This window comes from Gorilla gorilla, chromosome 19, assembly GCF_029281585.2.
Source record: "Gorilla gorilla gorilla isolate KB3781 chromosome 19, NHGRI_mGorGor1-v2.1_pri, whole genome shotgun sequence".
Classification (NCBI taxonomy): Eukaryota; Metazoa; Chordata; class Mammalia; order Primates; family Hominidae; genus Gorilla; species Gorilla gorilla.
The window spans coordinates 89,681,193-89,699,470 of NC_073243.2; the positions used below are offsets into that span (position 1 = coordinate 89,681,193).

Sequence of the window (18,278 nt, forward strand, 5' to 3'; positions counted from 1 at the left end):
CTCTCCAAAAGGGTAAACCTATCTACTCAGTAAGGAAATAAACATTTTTTTCTATTAAGCAATATTATTCATTAATATTATTTTATATGTCCATTTGTTTAGTGGCATTTTAAAATCATTGCTAAAAATGTGTTTGGTTTGGGTTTTATATGTATAACTCTAGTCATTACTAATTTTTAGTATATTTTAGTGAACTTAATAGAAGGTGAGTTTAATATTCTTAAAGTTTTACATATTATTTATTTAATTTTACTTGAACTTCATAGTCATACCTCAAAGATACAAAATAGAATAAATCAGAGCTAACAAGAAAGGTCTAAAATGCAAAGCAATTATGTCTACAAAAGCCATTTCTTTTCTTTTAATTATGCACTGTGCTTTTTTGTTATTTTAAAATAATTGTCTACTAAATTGGAAATGTGCTTTTAAAAACACAAAATATATTAATATTATATGTCCATTCTTTAAGTATGCGCTCCAATTTTAAGATAATTCTCAATCATTTTAATTAAATTACCTTTATTTTAATGTTACTAGTTGCAATAAAATAACCATGACCTTTTAAAGAAACGTGTTATAATTATTTTAAAACATTTAAAGAATATTCCTGACCTTAGCAAGTTTTTATCTACTCCATTTACAATTTCAAATCAATAATTTCTAGCTGATTTTTTAATTACTCGAACTATGAAATCAACACATCCTTGCTATAATGTTATTTATAGTATAAAATAAGTTGTTCGGGGCACCGAAGGGTGTGAGAAGGGAGAAAACATGTATTTGCAGACAATAATTCCTTCTTAATTGCTTGATTATTTCTGAATTAGGTAGAAAGAACATCACAAATTATTAGTGAAATAGATGTATTTTCATAACTGACTGAAATCCTAGAGATAATATAGTTTAATTTCCTCAAATTTTCCAATGAAATTATTAAATAGAAGCTTTTTAAATGGCTTCGGGTTAGAAAACTACTCACTGCTAGAATTTTGACTATAGTCTAAGTTTTCTGATATCCAGTTTAGCTTTCTTTTTTTTCTAAAATTTCATCTTATCTTAAACTCATGAGTATATGTGCGTGAAACCAGAATCAAAAATAAAAATTTCTCTTGAAGGCTGGTGAGTTTATTCATTCAGCCTCCGTGATTTAGACATAAGCAGAAATATGTATAATACATGAGAATCTGTTAGCATTCAGAAAACCTCTGTGTGATAGTATTAGCTTGATGCTGCTGCTGTAAGATCAATTTGTTATTAGTTAGGTGGCTTGTTTATGTATATGTATTTATAGATCCATTTAAAATAATTAACGGTAATTTTTCAAGGTCTCTTCTGATAAACCACCACAAACAGTGGTAGGGAGGTAATAGCTGAATCTACATTGGTATACAGAAGCAAGATTCTATTTGTGTAAGAATCATAAGACTAATATTTGGGAAATATCTTCATATATCCCCAATTTAAATAATAATAGCCAAGATCAGGAAAAGTCTGTAGGAAATCTAAGGGTTGTTATTCCAGTATACATAAATCACAAGTTCCCTGTCAGCTCAGAGTAATTTTTTCTTCAATAAATCACAATCACAATTTACACTGTTTGGAACAAACCTAAGTAAATGAAGAAAGACTGGCTTCTGTTTATATAGCCACTTAAGATCCTTTTTGACAAAAAGATGACTCAGATAAACATATTTGTTCGACATAGTGGGGAGCAATAGGACTTATGTAAAAAGGAAGACATTAGGTTTTCCACTACCAAACACCGAAGGACAATCACTTGCTCTTTTTATTCCTCATCACTAACATATGAGAAAAATACTTATGGTAACCTATTTCACAGGATTCCCATAAGAATCAAATGAGAGAATAAGTTCTTGGCAAAGTTTAAATGTTGCATTAGTTTGCGTTCTCATCATTTATTTTATTAAACATCTTGAAAGAGTGTGGTCACAATGCTTCTCTGCAAAGTTATGGATGTGTCTGAGAATTTCAAAGAGCCATATGAAATGATAGGATTCATGTGACTTTTAAGAAACCTGTAGATAAAGCATGAACAAATCAGAGATAAACTTTAGCTCCCTAGTACATTTGAGCTTTGCTATTACATTATGCCACTTGGAGAACTAGGATAGTAAAAATCATCATAATTTTGGCCTAATATATTTTTATGACTGTTCTTGAGATATTCGTTTACTTAGAGTGGAGCTATTTTCTTGTTTTAAAAAAGCAATAATTATTATATTTGAGTGGGAGAGCAAATGAATTGCAGAAGGGATTTTTAAAAATTTGAAATTGAGTAATTTGTGCTAATGGAATTATATATTTGGAAGCTCTGGATGGAATCTATTTTTTAGCCTAAAGTTTTTTTTGTGAATTTTTTTCTGCTAAATCATACATAACTTTTAATAGCAGAACTGTTACAATAGTTTATCAGTTATAAAATGGTTTTTAAAGATGTGAAAATGATTTTTGTTAATCATAAAATCTAGAAAATGTTCCCATTCTGTTGGAAGTAGGGGTTTTGATCAGTTTTAACATTTGGGAACTTCCAAATATTTGTTAATTTTATAGTTACAGTAATCTGACTTTTAGTGGTGGGTTTCTTCTGTACTGACTATGCAACATTGGTAAATTTGCTTAACTTCTCAGAGCCCTAACTTAATTAATTAAAAAATAAAATATTATAATGTCTGCTTAATAGAATTGGACTAAGGGGTTCATGGATAGCTATAGCTGAAGTGCATGCCAGTCACTTACTACATAGCAAGCACGTAATAGACAGTACCTGTTATTTTCATGTGACTACGGTCTCCCCTCACCCCTCCAACAAAATGGTCTTATTTTGCTTTGTTCTTCATGTGTGTACTTTCACATAAAATCAATTAGTGTTCCAACAGAGGTTAAAAAAACTACTGAAGAGTCATCATACTCTCTGCAGAAACATTCAGGGTTTTGAAAGACCTCTGGATTTTATGAGAACAGAAAGGCTGATTATTTGGAAATGTCATCAGGGCAGTCTCATGGAGTTGGAGTTTCCAGATAGAACCCATCTACTATGGCACAAAGTTTCGTGTGCACCTGTTTTAGTTGGTGATGATGATTGCGGGTTGACTGGCAGGGTTCAGGAAAATAAGCCCTGTCTTAATGTTTTAATAAGTTTTAAAAATAGTTCACGATTTAAGATCCTCAGAATGGGACTTAGACCAATATGAGAAACGGAGTGCTTTAATTGCATGACCAACTGCACATTAGAGCCCTGGAATCTATCCCACTGTTATTTACAAGTATTGTGTTAAAGACTAGTTGGAACCCTCTCAGGAGAAATTAGCAGTTACATTTTCTTATTTTTACAATTTATGCTCAAGGTGCATTTACTTCGATTTAAGCAGCCTCTTTTCTACTATAACACTCTCATGCCAATCTAAAATTGGATAATGGGTTTCCTGCTTTACAGCAGCAAAAATTGTTCTCCCTCTCCTGAAGTGGTTGACTGGGTTTCTTCACATTCGGCTGTCACCCTCCACCAGCTGAGGGAGCAAGAGACCTCTGCATGGGAGGCTACAGCCCCACCTCCTGGGGCTTCTGCAGGGCCGTCTCCGTTTTCAGAGTAGGATGAGTACCTGCCTTAGTAACAGCAATTCAGTTACCCTGAAGTTTTACTTTGTCCAAAAAGTTTCACCAAGAGCTTGTATTTTAATGAGATACTTTAAAAATATATTTGGGAATGTATAAGGCAAACGGATTCTCTATTATTTATACTTAGTGCATTCGCCTACTGAAATTTGAGGGTTTTCTAAGATATATATAAATATCACAATGTAAATATAGCTTCTCGCTCTTCCTCTCTCTCTTTCTCACACACACACGCAAGCACATGCACCCACACACACACGCACACACACATCAAGGAAATGCCATATGTCCCAAGTGAGACCCACTGGAAAAAAACAAAAGTGCTGAACATATCACTCAGGATCATTGTGAGAGGACAGTCGTCAGCTTTCTCTCTGGCAATGAGAATTTTCTCACCCTCAAGACATGCAAATTACTTTTTTCATCTGTTCTTTTTATGTTATTTGCATAATTTTCTCCTGCAAAAGTGAGAGCTGTCAAAAATTAACCATTTGGGGCTTTGGCATTCAGTTATGTGACCTTTTCCAGAGAGTTAGATCTCTTCAGGGAACTAGGAACTTGATGAGGAAGTGCTGAGAAGGTGGTCAGTGGCAGAAAGAGCGGATGACGGATGGGGACCAGCAGGTTGGTAACGGCACATAACTACGTTTAAAAAGTTGTTAGATATTTTCGATCCTCTCATATGCTTGCTTGTTTTTGTTTTAGTAAATCAGTATTTCAACAGATAATCAAAGAGATGATTCGGTTAGGTGTAGTGCTGTATTCTCCTACGTTAGTCTGGTTAATGGTACAATGCAAACATTTTTTGCAAGTGTAATGCTAATTGAAAATGCCGTTTGGAAAACTACACAAGCAAGGCTGTGTTCATGCCGTGGTTTGAGTGCTTGTGTCTGTAGCAATCTGCCAAATACGCTTATTTAGTATGAATACTTCCTTTTTATAAATTCAGAGAGTTGCACTCTGGAGGGCTGTAATAAACCTTTAAATTCATTTTACTTCGACAAAGGTTGAAGTATGTAGCAGGCGAGCGGCAGAGACAAGTGCAGCTATCTCTTTGATCACATCGCTTTAAACATTTTTCAGCTTTAAGCTTGTCTTACAAATTAGCTCTATCAGTCTATTAATTGTTTCACTGTACCTAATATCTTACACGAAGGCACCTTGAAAAACAGCAGGAGAAAGCACATTTGTTTAAGTCCTGCGATGGCTAGCACGGCAGCTAATCTCCTTGCAAATTATAATCATAGTTGTAGTTCATCCATTAGGCTGGAAAAGACAAGATTCCCAAGTGGCCTTGGTGCCTTTTCCAGTTCCCGGAAGACCCACCAACCCTCGGCGTGTGTTGCCTGCGCACCCGGAGCATTCTTGCTAATCAGGTCAATGATTAGCGCCTGGCTCCAGGGACCTGCCAAGAGTGTTAGGGAGCCTCCAAACGGAGCACGCTCACGGAGAATCTCCCGTTCAGAAACATCGCTTAGTCCTCATTTACTCGCTGGGAACCTCGGAGGATTTCAGCTGATGTTTTTCTCTCCTTAGACAGTGAGGAGCTCAACATAACAGGGAAAAGGAGCACAGGATGCAGCTACTTGGAGGGTGTTGATTGAAAATTTCGATCTCCCAACCCCATTCACGGTTGATTTGACGGATTTCTCACCTCGTTCACAGAGAAAATTTCAATTAAGGTAAGTGCTGCTTTATCCGGGTGACTGCATGGCACTGAATTTCTGCATTGAAAGTTCTAACTGACTAAACTGACATTCTGCACTGCAGCAAGTGACTGTGTCAGGAAAAGCTTAATTTATAAGCAAGTTTCCTGGAGTGAAAACGGCATTGGTGATAATGATATCTCAGGGCAATTTCTTTTGAAATACATTCATTCTGCCTTGTATCCAGAGAAAATAAAAGGGAACATGAAAAGATAGTTAATTTCTCGTTTTACCTTTTTAATAGTCTATTTGGAGGGTTGTGCATTGCCAAGGTAAATTGATTTTGATTGAAGTGATTTGTTGATGTCATATAGTAAAATCTGAGTCTGAAAACTTCAAAGTTAAATCAGATGGAAAGAAAATTTGCAAATGCGAGTTGAGATTTTCTGCAGCTTTCTACTTTAGCAATATTCCTGAGCTCCCTTTTGGTTTAAGGATTTAGGACTAAATCCCTGAATATTTTAATAGTATCCATTTGGAACTTAAAACTTAAATGTTATAGTTTCTGATGCAAGTATTAAGAAAAATGAAACTAGAAGACTTATTACACCATTCATATAATTTATAGTTCTTATTCAACAGAAGTGGATTTCTTTTATGACATGAATAAAAAAAGAAAGCAAAGGAAAATTAAGTGCTTTCTAAAATGCTTGTTTTTGAAAGAATTCTTCAATAAGAGATTATGTGTTTGTAAAAAAATCTTTTTTATGTTTTATTTCATTTCTATTATTAAGATATAATGAATTGAAGTGAAGCTTACATTTCCTGTATCATTTAGGGCAATTATCCAGGTAATTCAGATTAAACCATTCCATATTAATTCTTTTTTACCCATTTTCTTGTAAGCTTGTTAAAAATATCTAGAAAGGTATTGTAAGCAACTTTTTTCCAAAGTTTAATTACCTGAACTTTTTCTTTTCTACCTTACTAAGCGCATGTAAATATAGCCTGATGGTTTTACTCCATATTATGATAAATTTTTTATGTAATTAAAAGTAATTAAATAATTATATCACTATAATTATGTGATCTATTAGTCTGCACTCTAAATACTGAAGAACAGCAATCACTTACCTTGATATTGTATGACATAAAAGTTTTCAAATAATGAAATAAACATTATTTAAAATATCACATATAATACTGAAACAGGTTGATTTTTAACAATTAATTTCTATTGTTAAAGCAAAATGTAAATATCTAGCTGCTTTTGTATAAAGATTTATAATAGTATCTCAAGTGTGCTTTTCAGAGTGAGCACTCGTGTTTCCTGAAGTGCTGACTTCCCTTTTCTTCTATGGATCTCTTGAGATGGGACATTTTATAAAGATGTCAGAACACTTTCTAATAATTGGCTATCATTCTGAAATTGTCTGGAGAGCTTTTCAGGCTGATGTCGATGTTACTGCTTCTTCCAGAGGAGTAAACTATTTTCAAGGTTCCCAAAGGCCGATGTGTACTTGGCTACCAGTATGTTTGTAGCTAAAGCCTGAAGACTTTTATCTACTTCTCTTGTTCTGAGACTTCTATCTCTTTTCCCTGGGGAGATGATTTCTCAATAGAATTAAAGATAATTGAGAGAAGAATGTGTTGACTACAGTGACTGTCCCTGGGTCTTTGGCTTCTTTTTTTTTTTTTTTTTTTTTTTAAGCAAACTTGATAAACAGAAAGAGGCAACATTAACCAAACAGGGACACACACTTGGTACTAGCGAACTTGCATGTCGCTGAAAACATCTCTATCCTTGTGTCAACTTCAGAATTGATGGTGGCATCAGACCCAATGAACTTTTTTGTTGGATGTATTGACCACTGAAGTGTCTGACCAGAGTACGTCCATTGAAGGTTGCGTTTACTGTCTAATGAAATATCTATGTTTAAAAATTGAGGGAATTGTAGTTCTCATTCAAAAAACAACAAATCCCCAATACACAAGTTTACTTATATAACAAACCACCATATGTACCCCTGAACTTAAAATACAAATTTAATTTAAAAAATTAAAAATGCAATTGCTTAAAGGAGTTTTACCATTGTCATAGTTGTCTGAATTTGCAATATACTGATAAGAGGATGAAGAAAATCTTGGGTTCAACTGAGAATTAGTAACAGTTTATTTTACTTAGCATCTGCCGCCTTAATCTATATTGAATTCCATTTTTCATTTGATTGAGGGTAGTTTATTTCTCCTGTAAGATGGGAAAACATCCCATAGGATAACCTCACTTAGAGTAGGAAGTCTCAAAATTTAAATAAAATAATCTTTTAAAACTTTACAAAACTTGCTTCAAGTTCTTCTATAACTTGCTCCTCAATAAGTAATATGTTCCATAAAAGACACTAGAGATAGGCAGTATCTAATCTAGCTCACATGCTTCCTCAACTCAGATAGCTGAGTTATAAACTTTTTATATATGAATAAATGATAAATATAAAAACATATGAAAGTTGAAATGTTAACATGGATATTATTTGCCCTCATTTTCCAGAAGGAAAGCTGGAATCTGAGAGAGCATATGTAACTGGGCCAAGGGCACACAGTAATGAACCTATAACTCAAATTCAGATCTGGCTGTGTTTAAAACTCATACACTCTATACTATACCTTTTTGTTACCTCATATATGGTGACTGTTTCCAGCACTTGACATGATACTCATGAATATTGTAAGACTATTTTTAAGATAGTACAGAGTAATCATAGTACCTTTAGAACAGGTTAACTCTTGTTTACACAAAATAAATGATTTTGTAAATTCCATCACCACCAGTATTGGAAACAAGCATGTACTTTGTTCTTTTAGTTTCTGAAAGAGGTTAGTGTGCAAGTCTTTGCTTCCAGCTAATTCTGATTACTACTGACAGAAAAAGCACTCTACTGTAAGCAAAGTCTCTACTGAAATTTAGTATTTGTAACATATACATCTTTCCAAGAGAGGTTGACACACTCTCAGGATAAAATAAAATAAAATGTAGAGATATAAATTCAGTGTTAATTGTATTGAAATGCGATTAAAAGGAAGTTAAGGGGAACTCACGTTAATAGTGAAAGATATTCACAGTATTAGAAAAGGTAGAGAAACTAACTGTTGGAATTGAATGTTGGAAGTGGACTTCAGAAAAAACACACTTACATATTCAGCAGCCTATTTGCTATGCTGACTTTACATAAACTTTCCCCTATGTCCACAGAGGTTTGGTGTAGCTAATCATGTTGATATTGTGGTAATATTTTTCAATTAATATTTGATCTAACCCTGTGACAAGAAGGGAGGGATGTTATAAGATTAGAGGTGACCTGGAAAATTTAATATGATTAGCTGTCATATCCAAGGATGTGCTAAGATGGTAACTAGAAGTTAGGTTGTGTGGTTATAAAATATGATAATTTATTGTGTTCCAACATGTTCCCAAATCTGGAAAGAGATGACATTGTACCAGATACTGTAAATAACAGGTTCCACAATGACTAGAAATATGATCAAGGCATATATGTGTATAATCTCCAACAATCAACCAGCATACTTTCAATTCTCTAGGTTGTTGGAAAATGGTTGGCTTATCCTAATTGTGTATAAGAATAACAGAAAAAACAAAGTATATGTGCACATTACCTCCTGTATTACTATTCCAAAAGAATGAATATGATCTATAAAGAACAATATTATAGAAGAGCTTGTAATGGTAACAGTTCACAATGCATAGGTGTTTCCACCAAGAAAATATGACCATGTGTCTAGGCTCTACTGGCCGCAGAAGATTTGATGAGAAATGTATGTGCCAAGGTCTAAGACAGCCCTCTCTAGACTGGCCAATGGCCACCATGTGGCCTTCCAGGAGAACCATGCCAATAAAAATGTTCTGTGTGAAATAACAAATATTTGGCCTGGTTATCTTAAATTTGAAATACCATGTGGAGCCTCAGCAGTTAGTGGCCAGGAAAAGAAGTTGAGAAACATAGAAAGGACAGTCTGTGGAAATCATGAATAAGCTGCAGTAATGAGGCCAGTAGAAAAGAAAGAAAAGAGGTTAATTGCCTTAGGTCAGTAAGAACAGACACATTTTCTAACTTACCCTAATAGCTAAGCACAAGAAGAAAAGAGTGCTTCTCAGAGGAAGTACTGTGATATCCTGGGTTGATATCCCGTATCGTATTCCAGGCATACCATGCAGTGGTGAGACTTCCCCATTTTTCACATTCACATTTTTCTCTGTAGTTTTAGTCCTGTTAATCCATTCAAATTGAGCACACCTATTTCCCTTGCAAATGAAAATATTACAACTAACTCAGTATCTTACATGTTCATAGTTCTGGTACAAAATGGATAGGGCAGTAATGTTTAGTGGCTGTACGTGTTCTAGGTTCAACTACCTGGTTCAAATCCAGCTGAGGGCATTTTCTAGCTCTGTGGCCTTGGACAGGTCAGTTAAGGTGTCTAAACTTTGTTTTTATGTTATTTAAAATTGAGCCAATCACAGTACCTATCCTATTGTAGTGTTCTGAGAAATAAAGGAGGGAATTGATATATCCACAATTCCTCAGGTCCTCAGAAAATGATAGTTGTTATTATAAATAGGGAGCCTTATTATTAGCTGTCACCTTACCTGTAAAGTAGCAAAAATTAGAGATCTTTTCTCTCCTAAGCAACAATGAAGACGTGGATCTTGCAAAACTTCCAGGAACAATTTCATAACACTGTGTTTATATAAGTACATTTTGAATTTTGGGGCATACTCTTTTTTGGGGGTCCTGTTGGATTTACACAGATGAAGTGGATGTTTCTTAAAAGAATGTAACTTAGGAGCCATTTTAGAGAAACCATACTATTTGTCATGAGGACTAAATTAGCAACTGAATTCTTTACTTTGACTCTTTCTTACGTACATTGAAAGGAATTGAACAAGTCCTGAAAAAGAAGTTCCATTTGACCACTGGTAGTCAACAATCTAACTTGGTATTACGGGGGCCAGAAAAATAGCCCATGATTTGTTTTTGTAAATAGAGTTTGGTTGGAATACAGCCACAGCTATTCATTTCCATCTTGTCAATGGCTGATTGCAAGCCACAAAGCCAGAGTTGAATAGTAGAGCAGAAAAAGATTGTAGAGCCTGCAAAGCTAAAAATATTGGCTATTTTGTCTTTCACAGAAAAAGTTTGCTGACTGCTTGCTTAGAAGAGAAACATTCATCTTGCATGATTTTTTTTATTATCAGCATAATGAATATTTGGTAGAATTTTTTTTCTTTTTTTCTTTTTTTTTTTTTTGAGACAGTCTTGCTCTGTCGCCCAGGCTGGAGTGCAGTGGCGCAATCTCAGCTCACTGCAAGCTCTGCCTCCCAGGTTCACGCCATTCTCCTGCCTTAGCCTCCCGAGTAGCTGGGACTACAGGCGCCTGCCACCATGACCAGCTAATTTTTTTTTTTAATTGTATTTTTAGTAGAGACAGGGTTTCACCGTGTTAGCCAGGATAGTCTGGATCTCCTGACCTCGTGATCCACCCACCTCCGCCTCCCAAAGTGCTGGGATTACAGGTGTGAGCCAACACGCCGGACCGTGGTAGAATATTTTTAAATGTCTTGAAGATAACTATCTAAATGTCTGTCTCTGGAGAGACTCAGTATTTTTATTTCCTCACACTCACTAATTCATCCATATTTTTCTATGGTATTTAAAACCTCTAATTATAAATTTGACAAAGTTATCAACTACCAGTGTATATATGCAAAAGTATTCCATTGCATACTTTGCATATTGATTCAAATAATAAACACAGAGAAACTCTTTTTTTTTTCTTTTTTACAGTGGAATCCATTATTTTTCATCCTCCAAGCCACACCTTATATTTTGGTACATATAGGAATCAACTGCTATGTGACTTAAATAAAGAAGCAGATTCCTGGGTCTCATTCCTGGAGTGCTGATTTCACAAGTCAAACCTTAGTGGGTTTAGTAGGTCAAAACTTTGGTAGATTTCTTTCAGCTGTAGAAAAGAAACCAGGAACCACAGTTTGAGACATATACAGTTGATTCTGACAAAAACAGAATATATAAGAATGTGGCCTAATTATTGGGATTTAAAAAAAAAAAATTTCCCAGGTAACTCTATTATGTAGCCCCAATTGGACACTGCTGCTGTAGACCAGCAACTCTCAAACCTTAAGAACAGGCACGCAAGTTATCTCGGGATCTTTTTTAGAGGTTTTAGAGTGTGGCTCAAGATTCTGCATTTCTGACAACCTGCCAGAGAGGCTGATGCTACTGGTGATGAGAAATGCTGCTCTCATATCACCACTGCCCCCTACTCTGCCCCATGGCTGCCATGGGTGGACTAGTGTCTACTGGAGGACGTTTCACAGGATGAGACTCACTGCCTAGCTCACCTGAATCAGATGTTGATCAACCTTCTTGAGAAGCTTTTCCCATCTCAGGAAGGTGATGAAAAATTCTGAACCAGGTCAAAATTGAGAAATATGTATATTATATTTAATATATAATATAAAATTTTGTGTGTATATTTAGTCTATTGTTGATTTCTACATAACTATTTTGGACATAGAATAGTTGGATGTCTTAGAAAGCAAAATATTTAGATAAGTATCGCTGACATATTTAATTCCTTGCAATTAAGAGGGACAGGGTGTTCATTGCTTCTCCAGTCTCCCTTCCCAATATCTAGAAGTTTTTGGCTATAGCATTGCCCAGGATAACTCCATACTAAAGTTCAAAACTTATCAGAAAATGCTGACTTCTCTGGTAACACCTCAGTTCTCTTTATTCTAGCAATGTAGCCTTAAGACTTTCTTATTTGTCAGTTCAACTTTCTTCTCTCCCAAAACTGAATTGCAAGGGTATTGATTTCATCTCTCTTCTTTATTTAAACTTTTCTCCCTTTCTAATCTCAACTGCCATATTTCTTTCTTATTGCTAAAATCTATAAACAATAGAGGGAAACATATTTCATTAATATAGATATAAATTTTGGATAATTTATGTTACCATCATTATGGTAATATAAATTAAAAATTACAAACCTGCCCCCATAATTTCCTATTACTCTTCTCTATTATTTTCTTCTGTAATGTTTAAAATCTTATCAACCATATTCTTTTAAATTTATTTGATTATTGTTTTTCTCCCCACTCCCCATTATTAGAATGTGAGCTCTATGAAGGCAGGCTTTTTGTTTCTTTTATTCAAAGCTGCAACTCAGTACCTAAGATAGTGTCTGTTACAGAGTTTATCCTCAGAAAATATTGTTGACCAAGATTGAGTGAATATTCCAAATTAATTTCTGTGGCTGTTGTATCAGAATTGAGGCAATTGCTTTTGCTTTTGTTGTTAACGTTTTAACACATTATAAAATCTTAATGTGTAAGATTCTACCATATTTGTTCATTGACATTTGTCCATTGAATTTACTCAGTAACTATTGTGTACCTCTTAAGTGTTAGGTGCTGTGCTAGATGCTAGGGATACATGTTGACAAGGCCTAGTTCCTATGCATAATATGCTCAGCCTGATGGTGGGAGAGGGGAACTAAAGAACGAGTAGTCACAATGCTTGTGGTCTGCCATCATGGAAGATATGTACAGACTGCTGTCAATGCACAAAAAATAGCTCCTGACTTAAACAGAGAGGCCGAGAGGAATTCCCTTATCTGTAAATTAAAGAATAGCTTGAATTTAGACAGACAGGAAAAGAGAGACCATTAGCTCCTAATGGAAATCACACTATGTGCTAAAGCACAGAGATATGTTGGGTGCATTCCTGACACCCTCCAGCACCACATTAGTTTGATAGAACATGGCAGTGGAGTGGTGAATGTGTGAAAAAGAGCAGCTTCATTGATGCCTGTGTAAGAGGTGCGAACTTTAACCCAGGAATAATGAGAACTCATTAAAGAATTTTCAGAAGGGCAAGCTAGATTTATTGCTGCTCTATTCTGAATTTTACATTTTATTTTTTACTACTTCAAATAGAAATACATGTTATCAGCTACTTAAAAAAATACACGTGAATTGGGCTGGGTGCGGTGGCTCACGCCTGTAATCCCAGCACTTCGGGAGGCCAAGGCGGGCGGATCATGAGGTCAGGAGATCAAGACCATCCTGGCTAACACGGTGAAACCCTCGTCTCTACTAAAAATACAAAAAACTAGCCGGGCGTGGTGACGGGTGCCTGTAGTCCCAGCTACTCGGGAGGCTGAGGCAGGAGAATGGCGTGAACCCGGGAGGTGGAGCTTGCAGAGGCTGAGGCGGGAGAATGGCGTGAACCCGCGAGGCGGAGCTTGCAGTGTGCTGAGATCGCGCCACTGCACGCCAGCCTGGGCGACAGAGGGAGACTCCGTCTCAAAAAGCAAAAAACAAAAAACAAAACAAAACAAAACAAAAACACGTGAATTCTGTTTCTATTTGATTGAGTTGTTTGAGTTCCTTATAGATTCTGGATATTAACCCCTTGTCAGATGCATAGTTTATAGATATGTTCTCCCATTCTGTAAGTTGTCTCTTTGCGCTGTGGATTGTTTCCTTTGCTATGAAGAAGCTTTTTATTTTGATGTAATCCCATTTATCTATTTTTGCTTCTAAACCTGTGTGTTTGAGTTCTTATCCCACAATCCGAATAGAATTTCTCAAAAGGGGGACATACAATGGCCAACAGGCACATGAAAAAATGCTCAGCATCACTAATCTTCAGGGAAATGTAAATTACAAACACAGTGAGATATCATCTCACCTCAGTTAGAATGGCTATTATCAAAAAAGCAAAAAGTAACAAGTGCTGGCAAGGATGTGGAGAAAAGGGAATTCATATTGCTGTTGGTGAGAATGTAAACTAGTACAGTCATTATAGGCAAGAGTAGGAAGGTTTCTCAAAATATTAAAAATAGAACTACCATATGATCCCAAAATGCCATTGCTGGGTCTGTATCCAAAGGAAATAACATCAGTATGTCAAAGAGATGTCTGCACTCCCATATTTATTGCAGCACTGTGTACAACAGCCAAGATATGGCATCAACCTCAGTGTCCATCAGCAGATGAGTGGACAAGGAAAATGTGGTATATATACACAGTAGAATACTATTCAGCCATAAAATAGAATGAGATTCTGTAATTTGTAGCAACTTGGGTGAGCCTGGAGGACAGTATGTTAAGTGAAATAAGCCAGGCACAGAATGACAAATACCTCATGATTGCACTCATATGCGGTATCTGAAAAAAGATGATCCCATAGAAGTAGAGAGTAGATTAGAGGTTAGCAGAGGCTGTGGCGGGGGGAGGGAAAAAGATGTATAGAAAGAAATTGGTCAAAGTTACAGTTAGATAGGAGAAATAAGTTCTAGTATTCCATTGCACAGCATGGTGACTATAGTTAATATAACATATTTCAAAATAGCTACAAGAGAAAATTTTGAATGCTCTCACCACAAACAAATGATAAATTTCTGAAATGATGGATATGCTAATTGCCCTAACTTGATTATTACACATTGTATACCTATGTTGAAACATCACATTTTCCCATAATTATGCACAATTATTATGTGTCAATTAAAAAATAAATTTTAAAAAATTTAAAAAGGCACATGAAAAACAAAAATATATATACTATAGGAGAAAATAAGTTTTAGTGGAGTTGAAGGGAGAGAAAGTCACTTACCTAAATGCTGTGCCAAGAATATATGAAAGTTCAGGTGTAGAGCTTTGAACGAAATAAAGTTGAATGAGCATAAATTTGGCAAAGTTATAAATCCATAGGTGATTTTCAGGGGTTCTGTATTGCAGGATTAGATGAATGAATGTATTTCAGTTTCAGAGTTCAGGAAAAGTGAAGAATATGGATGGCCATATCTGCTAGTACTGACATGGAGAAGTGTTCACATCCTCCCACCTCCTGACTGCGACCTAACAGAAAAGGCACTTTTTTGCCTCTACTCTTGCTGGATAATCAAAGTCAAACTGAGCTATTTAAATTTAACACCATTGACATTCTTAGAAGGAGAACTTCTGAGCTTTTTATCTCAGAGATAGAACACTAAGGGTTAACTCTGGCAAAAACTCTGACCTTTTTGTGCAGAGCTTGTTGTCGCTAATATTAGCTGAAACTAATTTTTCAGTTTTCTCTTACCATTCTACCTAAAATATCACCGACCCTATCTCTTTCTCCTTATTGTTCATCTCAAATTTACTGTGTCTTACCTGCTGATGGTTGCTCCAATGGGACTGTAAGCTCTGTGAAGATGAGAACCTTGCTTTGTTTACTGCTGCAGGCTCATCACCTAGATCAATGTCTGTCACAGAGGTAGTAACTATATGTTGAAAGAAGGAAGGAAGGAAGGAAGGAAGGAAGGAAGGAAGGAAGGAAGGAAGGAAGGAAGGAAGGAAGGAAGGAAGGAAGGAAAGTAGGGAGGGAGGGAGGAAAAGAGAGGGAGGGAGGGGCAGAGGGAGGGAGATATCAGTGCATTCCCTAATCTCGCCTCAAAACCTTTTCTATGTCTTCTGTCTTTACCATCTCAGTAAGTGGCACTCTAATCCACCCAATGTGTCAAGTTAGGAATCCAGCAAACATCTTTGCCTTCCCACTTCTCACTTCCCACAGATCCAATTAACATGTGGTCCTTTCAATCCTGCCTTCTAACTTTCTCTCCCCTGGCTTTCCATCGTTGTTTCCCCACAGTTCTTATCAACTTCATCTGTCACTTGCCTTATGGCCGCATTACCGTATTCCTTTTCTACACAAGATAATGCCATATACTGACAGAAAATTGATATCTCTGAATGCAAGCTTGCCCTATTACCCCCATGTTAAGGCTTCTCTTGTAGTTTCCTTGCTTTTTAAAGACATAATTAAAACCCCCACTGGACACCCAATTTTTTGTATCTATTTAAGGGGTACAAGTACAATTTTGTTATATGCAATATATATTGCATAGGGTGAAGTCTGGCATTTTAGTGTATCCATCACTCAAATAATATACATTGTACCCATTAAGTTATTTATCCTCCCACACACTTTTCCATCCCCCAAGCTCTGAGTCTCCAGTGTGTATCATTTCATACTCTATGTTCATTTGTACACATTATTTAGTGCCTACTTATAAGTGAGAACATGCAGTATTTGTCTGTTTCTGAGTTATTTCACGTAAGATAATGGCCTCCAGTTCTATCCATCTTGCCACAAAAGACATGATTTAATTCTTGTTTATGTGTGAATAGTATTCTGTTTTGTATATACACCACATTTCTTTATCCAGTCATTTTGTGATGGATTGATTCCGTATCTTAGATATCTTAAGATATGGAAATTTAGGTTGATTCCATATCTTTATATGGTGAATATGGCTGCATCCATTTCAATGTAAGGTTTGGATGCTGCATCATATCTGCTTTTTCCTAATCTCAAGCAGTCTATGACCCAGCCATGGTTGCTATCATTTGGTTCCTTTGTCTGAGATTTCATGTTTGCTGTCTGTCACAGTAAGTTGACTTTTTGTCTGACTAGATCTATTGACTTTCAGAACTCAAGATACATTTCATACAAGTGTTTTTTGGCCCCTGCAAGTGGAGTTCAAATGTTTTTTCTATCAGTTTCCATAGCACACTCTATGTCCCTTATAATCCAGTCACAGAACTCATTACATCATTGAATAATGCCACACTTCAAACTCTTTGATGGCAGGTTCTATGCCTGTGTCATTCACTACTATATTCCCAGTGACAGGCACTTATGTGCCCAAATCCTTTGTAAAAAGAATAGTTAGTGATCTTCTTCAAATTAAAAATACAGTTATTTATTCATAAGCCAATGCTTCTTCCTTCTACTTGGGCAATTAAATTCCTGACATTCTGAAAAGAATTTTGCTTCCCTACGTCCCCTTGATGAAATGTCAGAGAACACAAAGTATAGTAACAATTAGATTAGTTCAAAACACTTATCATGGTAGTAACCACTGAAATCTGTTTAATGCATTTCCAACATCATATCCACCTTATGGATGATGTAGATATCTTGTACTTCAACGAACAGTGGAAATTTCACACACGTTTGGTAAAGGTCACCTATTTTCAATCAGCTCTTTTCTGTGTAATAACTGGGTGACATTTCTCATCCATTTGTGATCAATGAACATGCATATTTTAACTCACACGTCAATTTTCTTCAAAAGCACCACTCTTATAGCTTTGTATTTCATAACTGGATGATATTTAGTATAGGGGAGCTACACTAATTCCTACTCTCCGGCTTTTTGATCTTCAGAGAAGTGTAATTGGTAGAACAAACAACTGAAATTGGCTATATTGTACTTGATAATCAGTAGTCAAAAAGCACATCCTGAAGAGATACACTTTGATCTCTTGTGTTTGAGAAATAATTACACTGTTATATTTAATATTACAATAATTAAATGATATTTTATTATTTGTCCTTTATATGAAGTGAGGTAAAATACTCTAAAAATCAATATAGAGTAAACAACAGCAATAATTCTGGAAAGTATTTCTCTCACAGATATTTAGAAGCAATCTTCCCTGGAACCATAATCCTCAAAAGGAAATTGCAATCCTTGCAGAAACACAGTTTGGGTCATCTGGGTCCAGGTCTCTGTATTTTTCTAAAAGCCTTCACAAGGCACAAGTGACATTTTAAATAGCTTGTCAGGAAAAGAAGTGATTTCTAATGCAGATCCACCAAATAAAATGTTTTTTGTCAGCGCCCCTAAAGGCAAATGTCTGAAAGGCAGAGAGAAAAAGAATGCAAAGAAAAATGTTGTGACTAGTGTCCAAGGGGGAACATAATAGAAAAATAATAGAGACATATCTCTTGTCAAACAAAAAGTAAACAGGTTTAATATCCCACAATTCTACATCTACTGAGAAGTATAATTAAACATCAGGAATGTTTTTCTCTATGGGATGCTAAGCCATTTTGTTCTTGA

At 35.7% G+C, this 18,278-nt stretch overlaps 1 protein-coding gene and 1 long non-coding RNA gene across 6 annotated transcripts in view; one reads left to right on the forward strand and one right to left on the reverse strand.

Moving 5' to 3' along the window:
* The window catches only part of CDH12 (cadherin 12), a 1,104,089-nt gene that overhangs the window by 637,038 nt on the left and 448,773 nt on the right, over positions 1 to 18,278 (forward strand). For 4 of the 5 annotated variants that reach the window (XM_055367890.2, XM_055367891.2, XM_055367892.2 and 1 more), the window contains one exon: positions 5,170 to 5,315. The gene's annotated coding sequence lies outside the window, so the exon portion shown is untranslated. Of the gene's footprint in view, positions 1 to 4,087; positions 4,258 to 5,169; positions 5,316 to 18,278 lie in introns of those variants that run through there. The other variant, XM_019012909.4, reaches the window with a different exon arrangement.
* LOC129528119 (uncharacterized) lies at positions 4,046 to 5,354 on the reverse strand. The gene is made up of 2 exons (XR_008673343.2): positions 5,288 to 5,354; positions 4,046 to 4,899 (listed from the first exon to the last, which is right to left on the reverse strand). It is a non-coding gene; the product is annotated as an uncharacterized lncRNA (long non-coding RNA).